General features: G+C 48.7%; 1 protein-coding gene and 1 long non-coding RNA gene across 5 annotated transcripts in view; both read right to left on the bottom strand.

Annotated features, from left to right (window-relative positions):
- The window catches only part of TENM2 (teneurin transmembrane protein 2), a 3,136,407-nt gene that overhangs the window by 443,705 nt on the left and 2,670,490 nt on the right, over window positions 1-22,212 (bottom strand). The gene's annotated exons all lie outside the window — the stretch shown is intronic.
- LOC138673966 (uncharacterized) lies at window positions 8,647-11,390 on the bottom strand. The gene is made up of 3 exons (XR_011320395.1): window positions 11,251-11,390; window positions 11,106-11,171; window positions 8,647-8,736 (listed from the first exon to the last, which is right to left on the bottom strand). It is a non-coding gene; the product is annotated as an uncharacterized lncRNA (long non-coding RNA).

The raw sequence follows: 22,212 nt of genomic DNA on the forward strand, positions 1-22,212 counted from the left end.
GGACCAGCACACGTGCCAACACAGTTCCCTTTTGTAATCTGTACACTGATTACAAGAGGGTGACATTAAGTAATCCATGGCATGACTTCAAAGACTGCAGCGACCCAGTAAAACTATTCTCCCACAAAGTGACGCCACACATGGATATTTCAAATATAACTCTTTTATTTTTTTTATGAAATAACTTGCTAATATCAACTTCAATTTTTCTTTTGGCTTAATAATTAAGGTCGCAGCTTAAAACCGGCAAAAATTTGCCAACCAATCGGGTGTAGGGAGATTGACTGCCTTCCGGTCTCCCGGTGCAGGTATCATCACCACCATAATTTCCACCCATTCCGCGGCTGCGACTGAAAAAGAAAACCAAACACAAGGGAGGGAGGGAGGGAAACAGGTCTGGGTCCGAGTGAGGGAATCCGGAAAGAGCAGGGAAGCGCGCCCACCCCCTTTTTGAATGAAGCCACGCCCCACGAAGGCCCGGCCTACAGGAAAACAGCGTCGTCACCCTGTGGGAGACCGGGTAAGAGCCATGTCAAGGCCCTGCAGTCAGGGGACAGCGGGAATACCACAGTGTCCCACATAACTGTCGATTAGTGGAAATGTTTATCTGAAATTACTAGAACACCGAGTACATATTATGTGGGTGGAAAGACTTGGAAAGTAACAATGTGTTTACCATACATTCTTAGTTGCAGACTATTACATATTACACTGGTTAAGGATTTTACTCTGCTTTTACAGCACAGTGCTAGGGTAAGAATCCATGTCATACTTGCCAACTTTTGTTGTCACTGTGCCAAAAAATTTAGATTTGTGGATAATGTTCCACCCGTACCCATAGCCCCTCCACACCCTACGTCAAATATGTACTTGGCACATGAAGATGTCCTGAAGTGCTGGTTTCTGGGAAGCCATATGGAGCATTTGGGAGTGACTGCTTTTGCTCAAAGGCCTCTTTTCACAGAGCTGAGATCAGCAGAACAAAACAGGTTAGTACAAGAAGATCAATTGCTTATGTTTCCTTTATTCTTAGACATTTAGATATGTGCTCTAGGGGATAGCGTGTAGAAGCTAACATTTGGAGAAGGGATCTACTGTGCTATTGCAATAGTTTACAGACAATAATATCTGATAATCACCTGTTTTCACAGGTCAGTATATCAGTATGAAACCTTGGATATCTTGTTGACTATCTGCAGTGCCTTGTGAAAGTATTTGGCTCCCTGGAACTTTTCAACCTTTTCCCACATATCATGCTTCAAATATAAAGATACCAAATGTAAATTTTTGGTGAAGAATCAACAACAAGTGGAACACAATTGTGAAGTTGAATGAAATTTATTGGTTATTTTAAATTTTTGTGGAAATTCAAAAACTGAAAAGTGGGACGTGCAATATTATTCAGCCCCTTTACTTTTAGTGCAAGCAAACTCACTCCAGAAATTCATTGTGGATCTCTGAATAATCCAATGTTGTCCTAAATGCCTAATGATGATAAATTTAATCCACCTGTGTGTAATTAAGTCTCCATATAAATGCACATGCTCTGTGATAGTCTCAGGGTTCTGTTTGAAGCACAGAGAGCATCATGAAGACCAAGGAACACAACAGGCAGGTCCGTGATACTGTTGTGAAGTTTAAAGCTGGATTTGGATACAAAATCATTTCCAAAACTTTAAACATTCAAAGTAGCAATGTGCAAGCGATCATATTGAAATGGAAGGAGTATCTTACCACTGCAAATCTACCAAGACCCGGCTGTCCCTCTAAACTTTCATCTCAAACAAGGAGAAGACCGATCAGAGATGCAGCCAAGAGGCCCATGATAACTCTGGATGAACTGCAGAGATCTACAGCTGAGGTGGGACAGTCTGTCCATAGGACAGCAATCAGTTGTACACTGCACAAATCTGGCCTTTATGGAAGAGTGGCAAGAAGAAAGCCATTTCTCAAAGATATCCATAAAAAGTGTTGTTCAAAGTTTGCAACAAGCCACCTGGGAGACACACCAAATGTGGAAGAAGGTGCTCTGGTCAGATGAAACCAAAATCAAACTTTTTGACAACAATGCCAAACAATATGTTGGCGTAAAGGCAACACAGCTCATCACCCTGAACATACCATCCCCACTGTCAAACATGGTGGTGGCAGCATCATGGTTTGTGCCTGCTTTTCTTCAGCAGGGGCAGGGAAGATGGTTAAAATTGATGGGAAGATGGATGGAGCCAAATACAGGACTATTCTTGAAGAAAACCTGTCGGAGTCTGCAAAAGACCTGAGACTGGGATGGAGATTTGTGTTCCAACAAGACAATGATCCAAACATAAAGCAAAATCTACAGTGGAATGGTTCACAAATAAAAGTATCCTGGTGTTAGAATGGCCAAGTCAAAGTGCAGACCTCAATCCTATTGAAAATCTGTGGAAAGAGCTGAAAACTGTTGTTCACAAACGATCTCCATCAAACCTCACTGAGCTCGAGCTGTTTGCCAAGGAAGAATGGGCAAGAATTTCAGTATCTCGATGTACAAAACTGATAGAGACATACCCCAAGCAACTTGCAGCTGTAATCGCAGCAAAACGTCGCGCAACAAAGTATTAAGTTAAAGGGCCGAATAATATTGCACAAAAATTTCCACAAAAATTTAAAATAACCAATAAATTTTGTTCAACTTCACAATTGTGAACCACTTGTTGATTCTTCACCAAAAATTTACATTTGGTATCTTTATGTTTGAAGCATGATATGTGGGAAAAGGTTTACAAGTTCTAGGGAACCGAATACTTTCGCAAGGCACTGTAATTGTTTGCCAGATCTCTCCTTTTTCCTGGTGCCAGCCAAATGTATAGGAGTAATTCACAAGTATGAGTTATACTAAATAGAACTATAAAGAGGGGGGGCTGTATGGGGCGCAGCTAAAAGGAAGCCCCCACATGACTGCGTTGCCATGGGGAGCAGTGCAGTATGTTTTAAAATTAAACAAGGGGGTCCCGGGATTGGTAGGATAGGATTGGGGGCGGGGATTTTGTGGAAGGGGAGGGGGGGCTTGGAAAAATGGGATCAGTTCCTCAGAGACAGGCGAAGTGAGTGGACCTGCTGCCACAGCTACTCACCATGGCCACCGTGGACAGTTTGGTCGCTCAGCTTCGCAGAGAGGCACGATCCAGGAGGGCCGGATGGCTTGAGGAGCAGCTCACAGGGCTGCTAGGCGACAGCAGGAGCCAGGACAGCGGGAGCTGGGGCAGCAGGACCAGGAGGACGAGGCCGCCCGAGAGGCTGTCCCCCGACGTAACACCGCGTGGCAGGCGCAGGCCTTGGAGCCCCTCCCGGGACCCTGCGGGGGCTGAGGGACGTGGCGCAGCCACCTTGCCCGCCCACCCTCCGGCAGGAATCCACCAGGCGGCCCTGCCGGCGCGAGGCGACGAGGTGCTGGGAGAGCGGTGCAGGCGAGGCAGGACGCCGGCGCTGCACAGGACGTCAGGGCCGCACTTCCGGTTCGGCCTAGCAGTGGGTGCGGGGGTGCCGCAGCGCCGGGATCTGCAGCTTCTACCCGCCGGGGACCATCTCCAGTGGCGGCACCAGCGATGGTGCGAGGGAGGAGCCGAGCGGTGGCGGCATCATCTAGGAGCCAGGAGCCGGGAAGTTCTGCGGCGGGTGCACCAGAATCTCAGCCGCTCGGTGCACCTGGCTCGGGAACAGGATGGCAGAGCAGGATGTCGGGCAGGCAGGTGGCAGCATTGCGGCAGGGAGCGGGTCGCGGTCGCGCCGCGGGAGCGGCATCCAGAGGGAACTGTCCGGCTGCAGCACACAGAGGACCCACGGAGGCTGCCAGATCCAGATCCAGCAGGAGGTCGAGGGACCGGTAGCCTTCGCCAGTCTCGGTCCCCCCTGGTGACGTGGAGGCCAGGGGCGCGGGCCTGGGGCAGATGAGTGGCAGCGACGATTCCGGGAATGAGCATCTTGACGAAAGGGACCGGCAGGATTCAGGAAGCATGGCTGGTGGGGACACAGCACCTGCGTAGCCCCGTGAGTATATGTCTAGTCTTTTTCCGGTGCCGGGGGTTTCGGATTTAGTTGAGCGGGGTGGGGGTGGTAGTGAGGTTCCGGGTGTTAGAGAGCTTTTGGCGGGTATGTCGCAGATTTTGAGGAGATTGGATGGCGGTGGGGGTAATGCGGTTGCGGATAGTGTGGGATCGTCGCCCCGCTGGGGCTTGGGTGTCAGTTGCTGGTTGTAAAGTAGGGGGCCTGAGCGAGATTGCGAGCTCTGGTAGCTGGCCGCCGTTTTCAGTGGCTGGGGTGTCGGTGCAAACGGAAACAGGGAAGGGTGATACCGTTAAGTTAGACGATAGGGCAAAAGGCGAGGTCTATGTGTGTTTTGAGGGCCCGCTGGGGGCCCATTTGATGAAGGAGGTGAAGGAAAAGATTTGGAAAGATGAATACGTAGAGATTTTCTCTCTCCTTCCTTTAGAAAAATTTAATTTGGATAAAGGGAAGAAAGACGATAGCAAAATGGAGGCGGAAGAAAAGAGGCGTTGGCGCCTTATCCCTCAGACGTTCGTTAACTTGCAGCAGGCCTTTGCCATTCTGGCGAGTGTTATAGGGGAGAAATTCCCTGAGAATTGCTCAGGCCTGTTTTTGTTATATGGATGCTATTGGAGAAGCACATCGTACCTACGGGGGCCAGGCCTGGCTGCGATACGATGCACAGTTCAGGCAGCGGAAAGCGGTGAGGCCCGAGATAAGATGGGATCAAAAGGACATTGGATTGTGGTTGAAGGTGATGGCTCTGGTGCGAGGGGGCAAAGGAAAGAACAGGGGGCAAAGGAAAGAACGGGGACATGCTGGCAGTTTAACGACGGCCAGTGTAAGTATGGCGCCACCTGTAAGTTTAAACACGTGTGCTCCCACTGTAATGGGGCCTCACATGGGGCTGCTAAGTGTTTCAAGAAATAGCGGGGTAAGCCATCAGTGGGTGGCGGTCAAGGGGGTGACTCCGGTGAGGCTTCAAAAGATAGCCCCCTATCTAAATAGATACCCGGATTATCAAAAGGCGGAGGTTATTAGGGATGGTTTTCTTGAGGGGTTTAAGATCCCTCACCCGACGCATGTTGTTCCTTTTTCTACAAAAAACTTGAGATCGGCTAGTTTGCATTCGGAGGTTGTTTCGGCTAAGTTGGCAAAAGAGGTCGAATTGGGAAGAATGGCGGGGCCATTTAGTTGGCTGCCCATGGCTGACGTAATTGTTTCCCCACTTGGGGTGGTGCCCAAGAAGGAGCCGAACAAGTTCCGGCTAATTCAGCACCTGTCATATACCAAGGGATCATCAGTTAATGATGGGATTGCGGAAGAGTTGTGCTCCGTTGTTTATACCTCGTTCGATGCGGCTGTCCAGTGGGTGCAAAAGTATGGGCCTGGGGCCTTGTTGGCAAAAACAGACATCGAGTCGGCTTTTAGGCTTTTGCCAGTGCACTCTCAGAGCATTCCTTTGTTAGGTTGTTGGTGGGAGGGGGGTTTTTACTTGGATAGGTGTTTGCCTATGGGATGTTCGATTTCTTGTGCATTGTTTGAGACTTTCAGTACCTTTTTGTAATGGGTAGTGAGAGACGTTTCAGCTGTTCCTTCGGTCATTCACTACTTGGATGACTTTTTGTTTGTTGGTCCACCGGATTCTGCGGTGTGTGGTCATCTACTTGCTACCATGGAATGGGTGGCCGGACAGTTTGGTGTTCCTTTGGCACAGGATAAAACGGAGGGCCCCTGCAAGGTCTTGAGTTTTCTAGGGATTCTCATTGATTCCGAAAAAATGGAGTGTAGGTTGCCGGATGATAAGTTGCTGTTGCTTAAGCAAGAGGTGGGCAGGATCGGAAAATTGCTGGGCCGCCTGAATTTTGCTTGCCGTATTATGCCGATGGGCAGGATTTTTTGCCGCAGATTGTCCAGGGCGACGGCGGGAGTCCGGTCGGCTCATCATTTTATCCGTTTGGGTAGAGAGCATAAGGATGACCTTCTTGTTTGGCAACGTTTTTTGGAAAGCTATAACAGCAGGTCGCTAATTCAGCGGGAGGATCTGAATGCCTTTGACTGCGAGATCTACACGGACGCAGCGGGTGGAGTTGGTTATGGGGCCTATTGTGGAGGAAAATGGAGTGTGGGAGTGTGGCCGGAAGGTTGGTGAAATTAGGGGCTTACCAAGAATTTGGCATTGTTAGAACTGTTCCCAATTGTGGTGTCGGTGTTTATTTGGGGCGACAATTTTAGGGACCGGCGAGTACGTTTTCATTGTGATAACTCGAGCGTGGTGTCCGTGATTAACAGCCTGTCTTCTTCCTCCCCCCCAGTAATCAGGCTGGTCAGGGAATTGGTGTTGAGATGCTTAGAGTTGAATGCATGGATTTTGGCGGTGCACGTGCCTGGCGTTCAAAACAATATAGCTGACGCTATAGCTGACGATTCCGGGAATTGGCTCCAGATTCGGAGGCGGCAGGAGCAGCATGTCCTTTGCATCTGTGGCAGGTTGTTACGGAAGGGGAGGCCGATTGATCCAAGCTTCGGTGTCAACCAGGACATGGTCAGATTATATGGCGTCATGGGCCATGTGGGAAAGTTGGTTGGCCCAATGTGGCTCGGCTGAGTCTGATAGCGATAGGACAATGGCGTTATTGGCTCTGATGGGTAAGGTGGTGGAGTGGGGTTGGTCTGTGTCTAGGTTAAATAAGTTTATAGCAGGTTTGGCTTTCGGTTTTCAGCTGCAAGGCTTGAGGGACGTTACAAAGGACTTTGTGATACGGCAGGCGTTGAAGGGTTTTCGCAAAGGTAATGCGACTTTTGATAAGCGTAGGCCCATTTCTTTTGGGATGTTGCAGCGGTTAGGTGAGGCCTTAGGTGTCATTTGTTCTTCTCAGTTTGAGGTGGTACTGTTTCAGTTGGCCTTTTCTTTAGCATTTTTTGGTGCTTTGCGTTTGGGAGAATTGGTTTCCCCGAGCAAGGACTGGTCGGGTGGTCTTTTGGCGGAAGATGTGTTTTTTTGGGATGGTGGTATCGCTTTTTGGATAAGGTGTTCAAAGACGGATCAGCTGGGCAGGGGAAAGAAGGTAGTGTTAGGAAGGGTGGATGGTAGCGGGATGTGTCCGCAAGACTGTTTGGAAGCATATTGGAATTTGTGCCTGGTCAGGTCAGGCCCTTTGTTACAACACCAAGAAGGGGATTTTCTGTCACGTTTCCAGTTTGTAGCTATTTTGAAGAAAGGCTTGGGGTTGCTGGGTGTTAACCCGGATAATTTCGCTTCGCACTCTTTTAGGATTGGGGCCGCGTCCGAGGCCGATGGTTTGGGCCTGGGGCCGGATGTGATTAAGAAAATAGGCAGATGGAGTTCTAATCATTACCTGTCTTATGTGCGGCATTAAGTCAGCGATGCTGGGGGTGTGTGTTTTGCGTATTGTTAATTGTGGTTATGTTTTCCAGGTCGTACCCCCTTCTTGGCTTGGATTGTTGGACACTCTTTCGTTTACTGGGGTGCCCTCCGGGCTGATGCTAGGTCGAATGGTAGGCAACTGGGTTTTGGTCGGGAGGCAGTGATCATTCGTTGGATGGGTCTTCGTGGTATGTTGTGGCGTAGCTTCTTGCGGAACTCTCCCGCGCCGCCCGTTTGGATCGCCCCCCGGACATCTTGGTGGTTCACCTGGGAGGTAATGATTTGGGGGCAAAACCAGTGAGGGAACTGATTCGTGATATCCGTTTCAACTTGTTGAGACTGTGGGTATCTTTTCCCGGTATACTGACGGTGTGGTCGGACATTGTGCCACGGCGGACGTGGCGGGAGGCCCGTTCCCATAAAGGGATTAACAGAGCCAGGGTGAAATTGAATAGGATGGTGGCGAGTTTTGTGTCTCGGAACGGGGGTATTGCCGTGAGACATTTTGAGCTAGAGGCCGGGGTCGGTAATTTCTGGAGGGATGATGGAGTGCATCTTAACGAGATAGGTATGGATTTATGGGCGCTCGGTCTACAGGAAGGAGTAGAAAGAGCTTTGGCGATGGTGGGGCACTCACGAGCCTGAGGTGGTCAGGGCTGTTCGTGTGTGGCGGGGGGTGGGGTTCTTGGAGTTGGTGATGATGCTTATAGGGTTGATCTGGCTTTGGTTACGGGCTCTGGACGGTGTGTTTACCTTGGGAGCTTTGTGGTTGGTTTGCCCAAAATGGGTTACATGGTGCCCTCGAGCTGGTGGTTACGGCTGAGGCTAAATACGTGTTTTTGGTTAAATTTTTGGGTAGGCTCTCTGCCTATTATGAGCCAGATTTTTTAGCTCCAAGAACCCTCCCCTCGAGGTTTTTTACATTTACAATGTTTACATGTTGTTATTTATGTATTTGTTTGTTAATAAAATGGCCGCTGTGGCCAAATTATCCAAAAGAAATTAACGTGGTGGTGTGTTTTCTTGGGTAGTTAAACGGAAGGGTTTAAAAGGGAACAGGGTAGTGGGGGTTGGGGATGTCTTACGGAAAGGATCCTTTATTGGCTATACGCGGTCATGTAGGAGAGACGAGAGGCTAGAACACGACTTCTAGTTGGTTTGATGGTGCTAGTGAACGGAACCAATGATCCCATGAATAGTGAAGTCTGTAATCACTGCACTCATACAAATGAAGGAGTTTGCTTCAAGTGAATAGTTTATTAAGAGGTGATGAGCGACAGGCAATATAACGGTTCGGCCATAGTATGGCCTTGATCACAATGACGCTGTAAAAGATGAAAAAAAAAAATATATAATACACATTATATACAGTGAATCTTTACCCATAATATATTTACATATTTACATAAAATCGAAAACATGTCAGGGTGAAGGAACTTATTTCCTAATATCCAAGGATAAGTCCACACTTATAATAGGTACAAAGATATTAAAATAGAGGCTACGCAAAGGGTTGTCAAGGCATATGGATAATATTTATATATCGTATTGAGATGGAGTGTGAAAAAGAAAGGGAAAAGTAAATGAAGAACAAATATACCCTTTTGTGGATGCGTCAACAGGTCGTACTTGTACACCCCTTTGGGCAAATGATATGTGGGTAAGTAATGTCCCGTTAGGGATGATAAGATGAAAAGATCATCTACTATATAATTGTCTAAGGGTCACTTCCGTCTTTCTGTCTTTCCTTCTTTCTGTCACGGATATTCATTGGTCGCGGCCTCTGTCTGTCAAGGAAATCCAAGTCGCTGATTGGTTGTGGCAAAACAGCCACGACCAATCAGCGACGGGCACAGTCCGGAAGAAATTGGCTGCTCCTAACTCCCCGCAGTCACTGCCCGGCACCCGCATACTCCCCTCCGGCCACCGCTAACACAGGGTTAATGCCGGCGGTAACGGACCGCGTTATGCTGCGGGTAACGCACTCCGTTACCGCCGCTATGAACCCTGTGTGTCCCCAACTTATTACTATTGATGCTGCCTATGCGGCATCAATAGTAAAAAAATGTAATGTTAAAAATAATAAAAAAACAAAAAAACTGCTATACTCACCCTCCATTGTCCGCAGAGCCGGCCGCCATCTTCCGTTCCCGGTGATGCATTGCGAAATTACCCAGAAGACTTAGCGGCCTCGCGAGACCGCTAAGTCATCTGGGTCATTTCGCAATGCATCCTGGGAACGGAAGATGGCGGCAGCCGCGCGCTACAAGGGCCCTCGGATCTGAAGGTGAGTATGTTAGAACTACAATGGGCCCTCGGATCCGAAGGTGATTATGTTTATTTTTTATTTTTTAACCTGTGACATACGTGGCTGGGCAATATACTACGTGGCTGGGCAATATACTACGTGGCTGGGCAATATACTACGTGGCTGGGCAATATACTACGTGGCTGGGCAATATACTACGTGGCTGTGCAATATACTACGTAGATGGGCAATATACTATGTGACTGGGCAATATACTATGTAGCTGGGCAATATACTATGTGACTGGGCAATATACTACGTCCCTGTGCAATATACTACGTCACTGGGCAATATACTGCGTGGCTGGGCAATATACTACATGACTGGGCAATATACTACGTGGCTCTGTGCTGTATACTACGTCACTGGGCAATATACTACATCACTTGGCAATATACTACATGGCTGGGCAATATACTACGTGACTGGGCAATATACTACGTGGCTCTGTGCTGTATACTACGTGACTGGGCAATATACTACGTGACTGGGCAATATACTACGTGGCTGGGCAATATACTACATGGTTGTGCAATATACTACGTCACTGGGCAATATACTACGTGGCTGGGCAATATACTACATGGCTCTGTGCTGTATACTACATCGCTGTGCAATCTACTACGTCACTGGGCAATATACTACGTGGCTGGGCAATATACTACGTGGCTCTGTGCTGTATACTACGTCACTGTGCAATATACTACATAGCTGGACAATATACTACGTCACTGGGCAATAAACTATGTGGGTGGGCAATATACTACGTCACTGAGCAATAAACTATGTGGCTGGGCAATATACTACATGGCTGGGAAATATACTACGTAGCTGGGCAATATACTACGTGGCTCTGTGCTGTATACTACGTCGCTGTGCAATATACTACGTCACTGGTCAATATACTACGTAGCTGGGCAATATACTACGTGGCTGGGCAATATACTACGTCACTGGGCAATATACTACGTGGCTGGGCAATATACTATGTAGCTGGGCAATATACTACGTAGCTGGGCAATATACTACGTGGCTGGGCAATATACTACGTGGACATGCATATTCTAGAATACCTGATGCGTTAGAATCGGGCCACCATCTATTGTCTCATAATGACAGTTCTAATACTGATGACAAGAGATATTGGATACTGTGAGAAAATAGGTGCCATAAGTGTCAGAGAGATGCTCCAGATTACCAATAATAGGGTCATTTCTAGTAGATGTATAGTTATTCATAATCTCAAAAATAATATTGTATTGCAATATTGTTATGGTGACTATGGATCATGGATGGGAAGGGATAATGATTATGGAGTAAGACAGTAAAGGAGGGTAAGATTATATGAAATAGAGTGAATAAAGTAATAGGAAGAGCCATATTTACCACATTAGATGAAGTATACACTGGGGGCTGCAGTAATGCCAGAGATATGCATAAATGCTGATGCTGCTGTAGGGGGAAAGTTTACACAGATAAGGGCGTTTGTTATCCAAAAATGGTTATTTATCTTGAGGAGTCGAGGGCTTACTTCCGTGGGTAGTGGTGTTGTAGTCACAGACACATCTGTGTCTAAGGGTCATTGGCTACACAAGCCAACGTTGGTGGCTAAGTGGGAAGGCTGGCATATCCGTGCCTGAGCAGGGAAAAGCTGTGGGAGCCAATTCCCGCCGCTGTATAAAGCTCTGGCCGGTCAGGTGACCGGAAGTGACGTACACTGCCGGCACAAGCGCAGTGAGGAAGAAATTCCTCCTGACGATACGTACCTTCTATTTGGCATGTTTATGTGTTGCCATGGGGACGCAAGAGAAATAAAACCCGCAGATGTAGTGTGATGTTAAGGCAGACAAGCGGGCAGTGTACATGGAATGACCAGATCATAATACTGTATATTGAATGACCAGATCGCAATCCTGCAGTGTGTAGTGATATGAAACAAAGACAATGCAATGTAAATTAACAAAATGAATGAGGATAAATTAGAAGCATTTTTTATAACATGGATCAATATATAAATATATAAATAAATAGATGAGTAAAATAATGCAAAATAAACCAATACAAAATAAATCCAAAATAAATCAAAATTAATCGAGATGAATCTTTTGTAACATAAATCAGATAAATAAACATAATCAAAATAAATAATAAATGATAATAGAAAACAAACCAAATTAAATAAAGTAGAAAAAAATGTTGAAAAAATAAAACAAAATAGCGGGAAGGGGGTGGAGGAATTTATGAATCTTACCATCCTAATATGATAAGGACCAAGACTACGTGTGCAAAAAGTCAATTGATCTAGGAAAAAAGACCAAAATTTTGTTACGTTAGCCAATCAATCTCCTGATTGAGATCTTTTGGGTGAAGTGTATCCAAGGTATAAATACAGTATGTCTCACGCTGTTTCAAGATTTGGATGTGGTTACCATCCCTATGAGGTCTAGGGACCTTTTCTATGACCTGAAATCTGAGTTTAGCTACAGTACATTATGCTTTACTTCCTTAAAGTCTGCCGGTAAGGGTAGCCATACCATTTCACACCAAATAGTCGATTTATGGCTGGAAATGCGATCTCTAATTGTTAGGACTGGCGGAACGCACCAAATATAAATAAGAGGCGATATAAGATGCGTTTGCAGTCCGGGGTCCACCATGCAGAGAAGACACCTGCTGCTCGGTAATGGCGGACTATATGGTGGTATTAAGAGAAGACACATACAGGTTAGCTTCACCTGGTATGAAGGAAGCAAACCCTGTTACGTCACATTGCAGCTATACAGCACAGAGAATGCAAGCAAGGAGTCACAGAACTCTGCCCCAAGACTCAGGGTGAGAGTCCCTCGAGACCTCTTGCTCTCGACACCGCTAGTGTCAGGAGTAAACTAAACTTAAAATAAATTTAGCGCACTGGGGGCGCAGGGCTGCACTGGTTAACGTTGCTAATAGACGTTATAGATTTTGTGCCTGGTGCTGGATGGCACTAACTGGCGCTAGACAGCTCCAACCTTCATGAGCATTCATCAACACTAGGGATGGGTATGATTCGGAGCTTTCACCAGAACAGGCATACATCCACACACACACACAATAACTGATTTATACTAGCGCATGGCCATGTGGCCATGCAAACCTTTTATAGCTGTAGCTCTCCAGGACCTCCCTAGTGATCCAATAGGAGCCACTACAGGACCTGAACATGTGACCCCCGACCTCCAATGAGAGGTCGACCTGTGGCATGCTCAGTAGGGGAAAAGCAGGACATAGTCCCTGGAAGGTCTGCTCGCCACTGATCAGTGCTGGCTACAAGGGCTGAGCCTGTAAAGGCAGCAGTAACCAAGCGTACAGTATCAGCTTATGCAGATGCTGGGATCGACATCTCTGCGGAGCAGGTTTCACTTTGGCTGGAGGAGAATGGGAGACTGCAGCGGACATGGTTTGAGATTCCCCCTGTGCAGCGGCGGGAACTCAACACCTAACACTAATAGCCGGGGTTGTTTTGCCCACATATAGTAAGCGACACGGACATTTGATGATGTAAATGACAAAATTTGATTCACAGGTTTATTAGTCCCTAATGGGATAAGATTTACCACTTCACGGATGTACCACCTCATTGCCCTTAATTATGTTTGAACAGCTGATGCAGTTCAAACACGGGAATATACCCGTCCTTTTTTCTCCAGTGAGGGTCCTTGTTAATGTTGATTTACACGATCCTACGTCGGCCCTGACCACCTTGTCTCTGATGTTATTTTGACGGCTAGTGCACATTAGTGGTGGATTTCTAAAATCTGGATGTTCGGATAGGCTTTGTTAAGAAGGGGCCAGTGTCTCGGGATCAGGTTGTGAACCCTGCCCATGGATGGGTGGTGTTTATGGACAAACGGTAGTCATGGAGATGTGTGTGCTGTAGTTATGGTAGCATTGATATCACTAATTGCTTTTGTGGATTCCGCTTCAAGGAGTTGTTTTTTCAACATTTTTTTCTACAGTTTGGACTCCAACTTTATTTCATTTGGTTTATTTTCTATTATCATTTTGTTAGGGCTAGCAGAACGCACCAAATAATAAGAAAGATAGAGTAAGGTGCGTTCGAAGCTCGGGGTCCACCGTGCAGAGATGGAACCTGCTGCCAAGTAATGACGGACTATATGGCGGTACAATGTGAATACACACACTGGTTAACTTCACCCTGTGTGAAGGAAGCGAACCCTGTTGCGTCACAGGGCCACGGTACCGCACCAAGAGCGCAAGCAAGGAGTCTCAGAACTCAATCCCAAGACACAGGATTTGAGTTCATATAGACCTTGCGCTCGACACCGCAACTGACAGAAATAATATTAATAAAGATGCACGAGTGTGCGTGTGGTGCCGCACTGGCGGACGCCACTAACCACCCAGGCTTGGGTCAGGAAAGCGCTGTGAAAGCGCACGGCACCGCACAGGCGGTCACAGCAATAGACACTGTTTTGTGTGTTACGTGCTGATGGCTAAGTCAGGCACTAGATAGCAATCATCCACCTTACCCGAGCAGTCATACACGAGGGAGGGGATAATTAATGAACGACTTTCACACATCAACACACACACGTTTACAAGTTTACACTAGCGCATAGCCGTGCGGTCATGCAAACCTTTTATAGCTGCAGCATGTACAGGACCTTCCCAGAAGGACCAATGGGAGGCTGTCACAGAAGTTGAGAACCTTCAGGACCTTCCTGGAGGACCAATGGGATCTGCTGCAATATCTGAGCATGTGACCCTCGATCTCCAACGGGAGATCTTGCCCTGGGCATGCTCAGAAGGGGAAAAGAAGGACTTAGTCCCAAAAGCATCTGCTCGCCGCTGCCCAGCACTGGCTTCAATGGCAGAAGCTGGAAAAGCAGCAGTAACCCTATGCACAGAGTGAGACTGAGCAAGATGCTGGGACCGACGTCTCCGCTGAGCAAACTCCACTGTGGCTGGAGAAGAATGAGAGACCGCAGCGGAGATGGTTCGAGATTCCCCCTGTGCAGAGGTGAGAACTCGACACCTAACATTACCCCCCCTCCTAGGGCCCCCCCCCCTGGACCTCGCTACGCTCGAAGGCAGCAATGAGCTGTGGAGCTCGAATGTGTTCAGTAAGCTCCCAGGGCCTGTCCTCTGGGCCAGATTCCTTCCAATCCACCAAATAGAATTTTTTTACACGTACCACCTTGCACACCAAAATAGCGCTCACCTCGTAATCGTTCATAGACGAACCCGATGTCCCAGCAGATGACTCGGAAAACCGGGACATGTATACGGACTTCAAGAGGGACACATGAAAGGTGTCGGTGATACCCAGGCGTGGAGGAAGGGCCAGACGGTAGACCACAGGGTTAACCTGTTCGAGGACCTTGAAGGGACCCACGTAGCGAGGTGCAAACTTAGTGGACTCAAAATGCAACCTGATGTTACGGGCAGAGAGCCACACTAAGTCGCCAGGAGCAAAGGTCGAAGCGGGGCGCCGATGAGTATTGGTGGAGGACCTCATTCTCTCCTAGGAGGCCCGAATGGCATCCTGTGTGCAGTCCCAAATGTCCCGTGCCTCCACAGCCCAGTCTGCCACCCTGGAGTCGGCGGAAGACACGGGCATGGGCACAGGGACACGTGGATGCTGGCCATAATTTAGGAGGAATGGAGTCTGACCGGTGGAGTCGGCTATGGCTTTGTTAAGCGCAAACTCTGCCCACAATAGCAAGGATGCCCAGACATCTTGCCTGGCAGAAACAAAATGTCATAAATATGTGACCAGGGTCTGGTTGGCCCTCTCTACCAACCCATTCGTCTCGGGATGATATGCAGAAGAGAGATTCAACTCAATACTGAGTAGACGACAGAGCTCTCTCCAGAATCGAGATGCAAACTGGGGACCCCGGTCACTAACAATTTTGTCCGGCATACTGTGTAGGTGAAAGATATGTTTGATGAACATCACAGCCAGAGCCCGTGCAGAAGGTAGCCGTGGAAGAGGCACGAACGTTCTTCTCCCTGGAAAGAAAATGGAGGGTGAAATGGAACCAGGAGAAGAACAGGGACCCTCTAGCCTGAAGAGAATTTAGCCCCTGGGCTGTCTGTAAATACACCAAGTTCTTGTGGTCTGTGAACACCTCGAAGGGAAAGCGAGCTCCCTCCAGAAGATGTCTCCACTCTGAGAAAGCCAACTTCATAGCTAGCAACTCCCTGTCCCCGATGGAATAATTCCTCTCCGTGGTGAAAAGGTTTTGGAGAAGAAGAAGCAAGGATGCTTCCGACCTTGAGCATCCTTTTGGAAGAGGACTGCTCCAGCACCAACGGATGAGGCATCCACCTCCATAATAAATGGCCTATATACATCGGGGCGATGCAGGATGGGAGCGCTAGCGAAGTGTGACTTAATCAAGAGAAAGGCCCTGGAGACCTCCTCCGACCACAACTTGGGATTTGCCCCCTTCTTGGTGAGGGCAACCAAGGGAGCTACCAAAGTTGAGAAGTGGCGAATGAACTGGCGATAGTAATTAATGAACCCCATAAAGCGCTGCACCGCTTTGAGAGAATGGAGTTCCTGCCAGTCCATCACAGCCTGTAGCTTGGCAGGATCCATAGCTAATCCCTGGGCAGAGATGATATAGCCAAGAAAAGGCAAGGACTCCTGCTCAAATACACACTTCTCCAACTTGGCATAGAGGGAGTTAGCCCGTAGGAGGTCGAAGACCTTGCAAACATCTCTCTGGTGGGAGTCTATATCTGGAGAGTAGATGAGAATATAATCCAGATAAACTACGACTGAGGTGGAAAGCATATCCCGGAAGATGTCATTTACAAAGTCTTGGAAAATGGCTGGGGCATTACAGAGCCCGGAGGGCATCACCAGATATTCATAGTGCCCATCCCTGGTGTTAAAAGCCGTCTTCCATTCGTCCCCCTCATGGATGCGAATCAGGTTGTAAGCACCCTGCAGATCTAATTTAGTAAATACCCTTGCTCCCCGTAGCCTATCAAAAAGCTCAGATATCAGGGGTAGTGGGTACTTATTTTTAACGGTGATGGCGTTAAGACCCCTGTAGTCTATGCATGGACGCAGTTCTCCAATCTTCTTCTGTACGAAGAAGAACCCAGCCCTGCAGGTGACACTGACTTCCTAATGAATCCTCTTGAAAGATTTTCCAGGATGTACTGTTGCATTGCCTCCTTCTCCGGGAGAGACAAAGGATAGACTCGACCCCGGGAAGGCTCAGCACCAGGCAAAAGGTCAATAGGACAGTCATAGGGGCGGTGAGGCGTAAGGGTCTCCAAAGCCCTTTTAGAGAACACGTCCGCATAGGGCCAATATTACTTGGGAAGAGTGGATAAATCTGCAGGTACCTCAGTAGTAGCAACCTGAATGCTCTCCCTCTGACAGCTACCCCCACAAGATTCACCCCATCCTAAAATTCTGCCTGTGGACCACTCGATATGAGGAGAGTGATACCGTAGCCAAGGCATCCCTAACAGGATCTTATCAATTCCCTCAGGAATGACGAGAAGAGATATAATCTCCTGATGGGATGGCGACAAGGACAGAGTGAAAGGGATGGTCTGGTGTGTTATCTGTGAGGGCAGTGTTGACCCATTCACCACTCGTACAGTTACTGGTTGAGCTAGCATTACCAGGGGTATTGCGTGACATTGGGCGAAGGCAGAAGACATAAAATTGCTCTCCGCCCCAGAATCCACGCAGAGCTCTACCAAGTGAGTGAATGAGCCTATTGTAATTGTCCCTTTAAAGGACAATTTGGAGGCAAATGTCGCCGTGTCTAGTGTACCTCCATCTACTACCACTAGACGCTGACGTTTCCTCGACCGCTGGGGACATCTGGTGGCAAGATGTCCTGACTGCTGGCAAACATGACAAACCTGGAGTGCACGAGAGGTCCGTGACTTAGATCCCGCTCGTGACACTTCCATGGCCTCATGTGACTCAGGGGCCTGGACTATAGATTCCAAAGGTTTGGCGAAGGTGGGAGCCAGCCGAAACCTCTGCCTACACTGGGCTCGCTCTAACCTCCGCTCGTGAAAACGGAAGTCAATACGAGTGGACACTGCTATTAACTCCTCCAGTGTGGTGGGAATCTCCCTAGTGGCCAGGGTGTCCTTCACGTGGTCAGCCAGCCCCCTCCAAAATGTCAGAATAAGGGCTTTATCCGACCACTCCAGCTCACATGCTTGGGTGCGGAAGTGTACGGCAAAATGGCTGACCAAGGACGAGCCCTGAGTCAATGCCACTAGTTGGAGTACCGTATCATGGGTGACACGATGTTCGGGCTAGCGGAACACACCAAATAAATATAGATGTTTTACTGTAGTTGATGCGTTCGCAGCCCGGGGTCCACCGTGCAGGAGAACCTGCTTCTAGCAAATGGCGGCACTATATGGAGGTATGAACTAGCTCTGTTACTTCACAGAGTAGCCGTGAAAGCAAAGCACTGCGCCCTGTTAGACTTTCACAGAGGCACAGGCTAACAACCCAAATGAGAGCAGTCAGTGGTCATGCACGCACACAAAACTCCTCGCCGGAGGTGCCAGCATTCTAGGGGCTTATTTCAGCCTGGTCCCTCAATACATACAAACACAATCTCCTCGCAAGAGGTGCCAGCATTCTAGGGGCTTATTTCAGCCGGGTCCCTGAACACAGTCTTACATGACCACACAGGTGCAAAGCACATAACTTAGAAAGATACTAGCGCATAGCCGTGCGGCCATGCGAGCCTTAAATAGTTGCAGCACGTACAGGACCTTCCTAGAGGGACCAATGAGAAGCTGCTACAGAGCCTGAGCACCTACAGGACCTTCCTAGAACCAATGGATTTAGCTGCAGTATTTGAACATGTGACCCTCGATCTCCACTGAGAGATCTTACTATGGGCATGCTCAGAACGAGAAAAGCAGGACTAAGTCCTAGAAGGGTCTGCTCGCCGCTGCCCAGCACTGACTTCAATGGCAGAAGCAGGAAAAGCAGCAGTTACTCTTTGCACAGAGTCAGACCTAGCAAGACGCTGGGACCGGCGTCTCTGCCGAGCAGGCTCCACTGCGGCAGGAAAAGAATGAGAGACCGCAGCAGAGATGGCCCGAGATTCCCCCTGTTCAGAGGCGGGAACTCGACCCCTAACATTACCCCCCCCTCTAGCCCCCCCCCCTTGGTCCTCGCTACGCTCGAAAGCAACAATGAGCTGCGGAGCCTGAACGTACTCAGCAGGCTCCCAGGACCTATCCTCAGGGCCGTAACCCTTCCAGTCCACCAAATAAAATTTTTTGCCACGTACCACCTTGCACCCCAAAATAGCGTTCACCTCGTAATCGTCCATAGACGAACCCGATGTCACAGCAGATGACTCGGAAAACCGGGTCATGTGTACGGGTTTCAAGAGGGACACATGAAAGGTGTCGGGAAACCCAGGCGTGGCGGAAGGGCTAAACGATAGACCACAGGGTTAACCTGTTCAAGGACCTGAAAGGGACCCAAGTAGCGAGGTGCAAACTTAGTGGACTCAACTCGCAGCCTGATGTTACATGCGGAGAGCCACACCAAGTCACCAGGAGCAAAGGTCGGAGCGGGGCACCGATGTGCATCGGCGGAGGACCTCATTCTCTCCTTGGAGGCCCGAATGGCATCCTGAGTGTGGTCCCAAATATCCCGTGCTTCCACAGCCCAGTCTGCCACCCTGAAGTCGGCGGAAGACACGGGCATAAGCACAGGTACCTGCGGATGCTGACCATAGTTGAGGAGGAATGGGGTTTGCCCAGTGGAGTCGGCTACGACGTTGTTCAGTGCAAACTCCGCCCACGATAGCAATGATGCCCAGTCATCCTGCCTGGCTGAGACAAAATGTCGCAGATATGTGACCAAGGTCTGGTTGGCCCTCTCTACCAACTCATTCGTCTCGGGATGATATGCGGAAGAGAGATTAAATTCAATGCTGAGAAGACGACAAAACTCTCTCCAGAACTGAGACGCAAACTGGGGACCCCGGTCACTGACAATTTTGTCCGGCATACCGTGTAGGCGGAAGATGTGTTTTATGAACAACACTGCCAAGGCCCGTGCAGAAGGTAACCGTGGTAGCGGCACCAAATGCACCATTTTCGAGAAATGATCGGTGATGACCCAAATGATGGTACAGCCACGAGACTTGGGTAAACCCACAACAAAGTCCATCCCGACCATCTCCCAGGGCCTGTCTGCCACCGGCAAGGGATAGAGTAACCCAGCTGGCCGCTGACTAGGAGATTTATTTTTGGCGCAGGAGACACATGCCTGAATATAATCTCTGACATCTCGGACCATGTGTGGCCACCAGTACGTCCTCGCCAGCAGCTCAGATGTCCTCTTTGTCCCAAAGTGTCCAACCACCCTGGATGAATGAGCCCAAGAGAGAACCTCCGGTCGCAAATTAATGGGCACAAAAGTCTTGCCCGGAGGTACAGACTCTAGCAAAACTGGAGCTACGGTTCTCAGGCTCTCTGAAGGGACCATAAGCCGAGGCTCCCCTTCCTCCTCCTCAGGTGACACCACAGAGCGAGAGAGAGCGTCAGCACGAATGTTCTTCTCCCCAGCAAGATAATGAAGGGTGAAGTGGAACCGGGAGTAGAACAAAGACCATCTGGCCTGGCGAGAATTTAGCCGCTGGGCTGTTTGCAGATATAACAAATTTTTGTGGTCCGTGAGGACTTGAAAGGGAAAACGAGCTCCTCCAAGAGATGTCTCCACTCTGAGTAAGCCAGCTTCATCGCTAGCAACTCCCTGTCCCCGATGGAATAATTCCTCTCCACTGGTGTGAAGTTCTTGGAGAAGAAGAAGCACGGATGCTTCCGACCTTGAGCATCCTTTTGGAAGAGGACTGCTCCTGCACCAACGGAAGAGGCATCCACCTCCATTATGAACGGCTTATCAACATCGGGACGATGTAGGATGGGAGCACTTGCAAAATGAGACTTAATAGAAGAAAAGGCCCTGGAGACCTCTTCAGACCACAATTTGGGATTTGCTCCCTTCTTGGTGAGGGCTACAAAGGGAGCTATCAAAGTTGAGAAGTGGGGAATGAACTGGCGGTAATAATTAATGAACCCCATAAAGCGCTGCACCGCTTTAAGAGAATGGGGTTCTTGCCAGTCCATCACAGCCTGTAGTTTGGCAGGATCCATAGCCAATCCCTGGACTGAGATGATATAGCCCAGGAAAGGTAGAGACTCCTGCTCAACCATACACTTCTCCAACTTTGCATAAAGTAAATTTGCCCGTAAGAGGTCGAAGACTCTGCCAACATCTCTCCGGTGGGAGTCAATATCTGGAGAGAAGATGAGAATATCTCTGTTCTTCTGCATGAAGAAGAACCCCGCCCCTGCTGGTGCCACTGACTTCCTAATGAACCCTCTTGCCAAATTCTCCTGGATGTATCGGGACATAGCCTCCATTTCCGGGAGAGAGAGGGGATAGACACGTCCCCGAGGAGGTTCTGCACCAGGCAAGAGATCTATAGGACAGTCATAGGGACGGTGAGGTGGAAGGGACTCCGCAGCCTTTTTGGAGAAGACGTCTGCATAGGACCAATAGCATTTGGGAAGAGAAGAGAGATCTGCGGGTATCTCAGTGGTGGAAACCTGAACGCACTTTTTCACACATCTGCCCTTACAAGAATCACTCCAACCCAATATCCTCCCAGTGGACCACTCAATATGTGGGGAGTGGAAATGGAGCCAGGGTATTCCTAACAGAATCTCATCCATTCCCTCAGGAAGGACTAGAAGGGAAATAATCTCCTGGTGGACATGGTTAACGTGAAAGGGACAGCCTGATGTGTGATTTGTAACGGAAGTGTCGACCCATTCACCACTCTAACTGTAACAGGTTTGGCAAGCATTACCAGAGGTATTGCGTGGCGCAGAGCAAAAGCAAAGGACATGAAATTTCCCTCTGCTCCTGAATCCACACAAAGCTCAACTGTATGAGTGGAAGAGCCAAACAGGATTGTCCCTTTAAAGGACAACTTGGAGGAAAATGCCGCTGTGTCTAGTGAACCCCTCCTATAGTCACTAGACGCGATCGTTTCCCGACCGCCGTTGACATCGATTAGCGTAATGTCCTGGTTGTTGGCAATTTTTACACACCACAGGTACTCGAGCGGTCTGAGACCTAGGTCCCGCTCGAGAAACTTCCATGGCCTCATGGGAGTCGGACGCCAAAACAGGAGATTCTAGAGGTTTGGCAAAGGTGGGAGCCAGCCGAAACCTCTGCCTACACTGGGTCCGCTCCAACCTCCGCTCGTTAAAACGGAGGTCGATGCGGGTAGATATGGAAATGAGCTCCTCCAGTGTGGCGGGAATCTCCCTGGTGGCTAAGGCATCCTTTACATGATCTGTCAGTCCTTTCCAGAACACCGGAATAAGGACTTTATCTGGCCATTCTAGCTCAGAGGCTAGAGTCCAGAATTGGATGGCAAACTGGCTGACCATG

This window comes from Ranitomeya imitator, chromosome 4, assembly GCF_032444005.1.
Source record: "Ranitomeya imitator isolate aRanImi1 chromosome 4, aRanImi1.pri, whole genome shotgun sequence".
NCBI classification, from domain to species: Eukaryota; Metazoa; Chordata; class Amphibia; order Anura; family Dendrobatidae; genus Ranitomeya; species Ranitomeya imitator.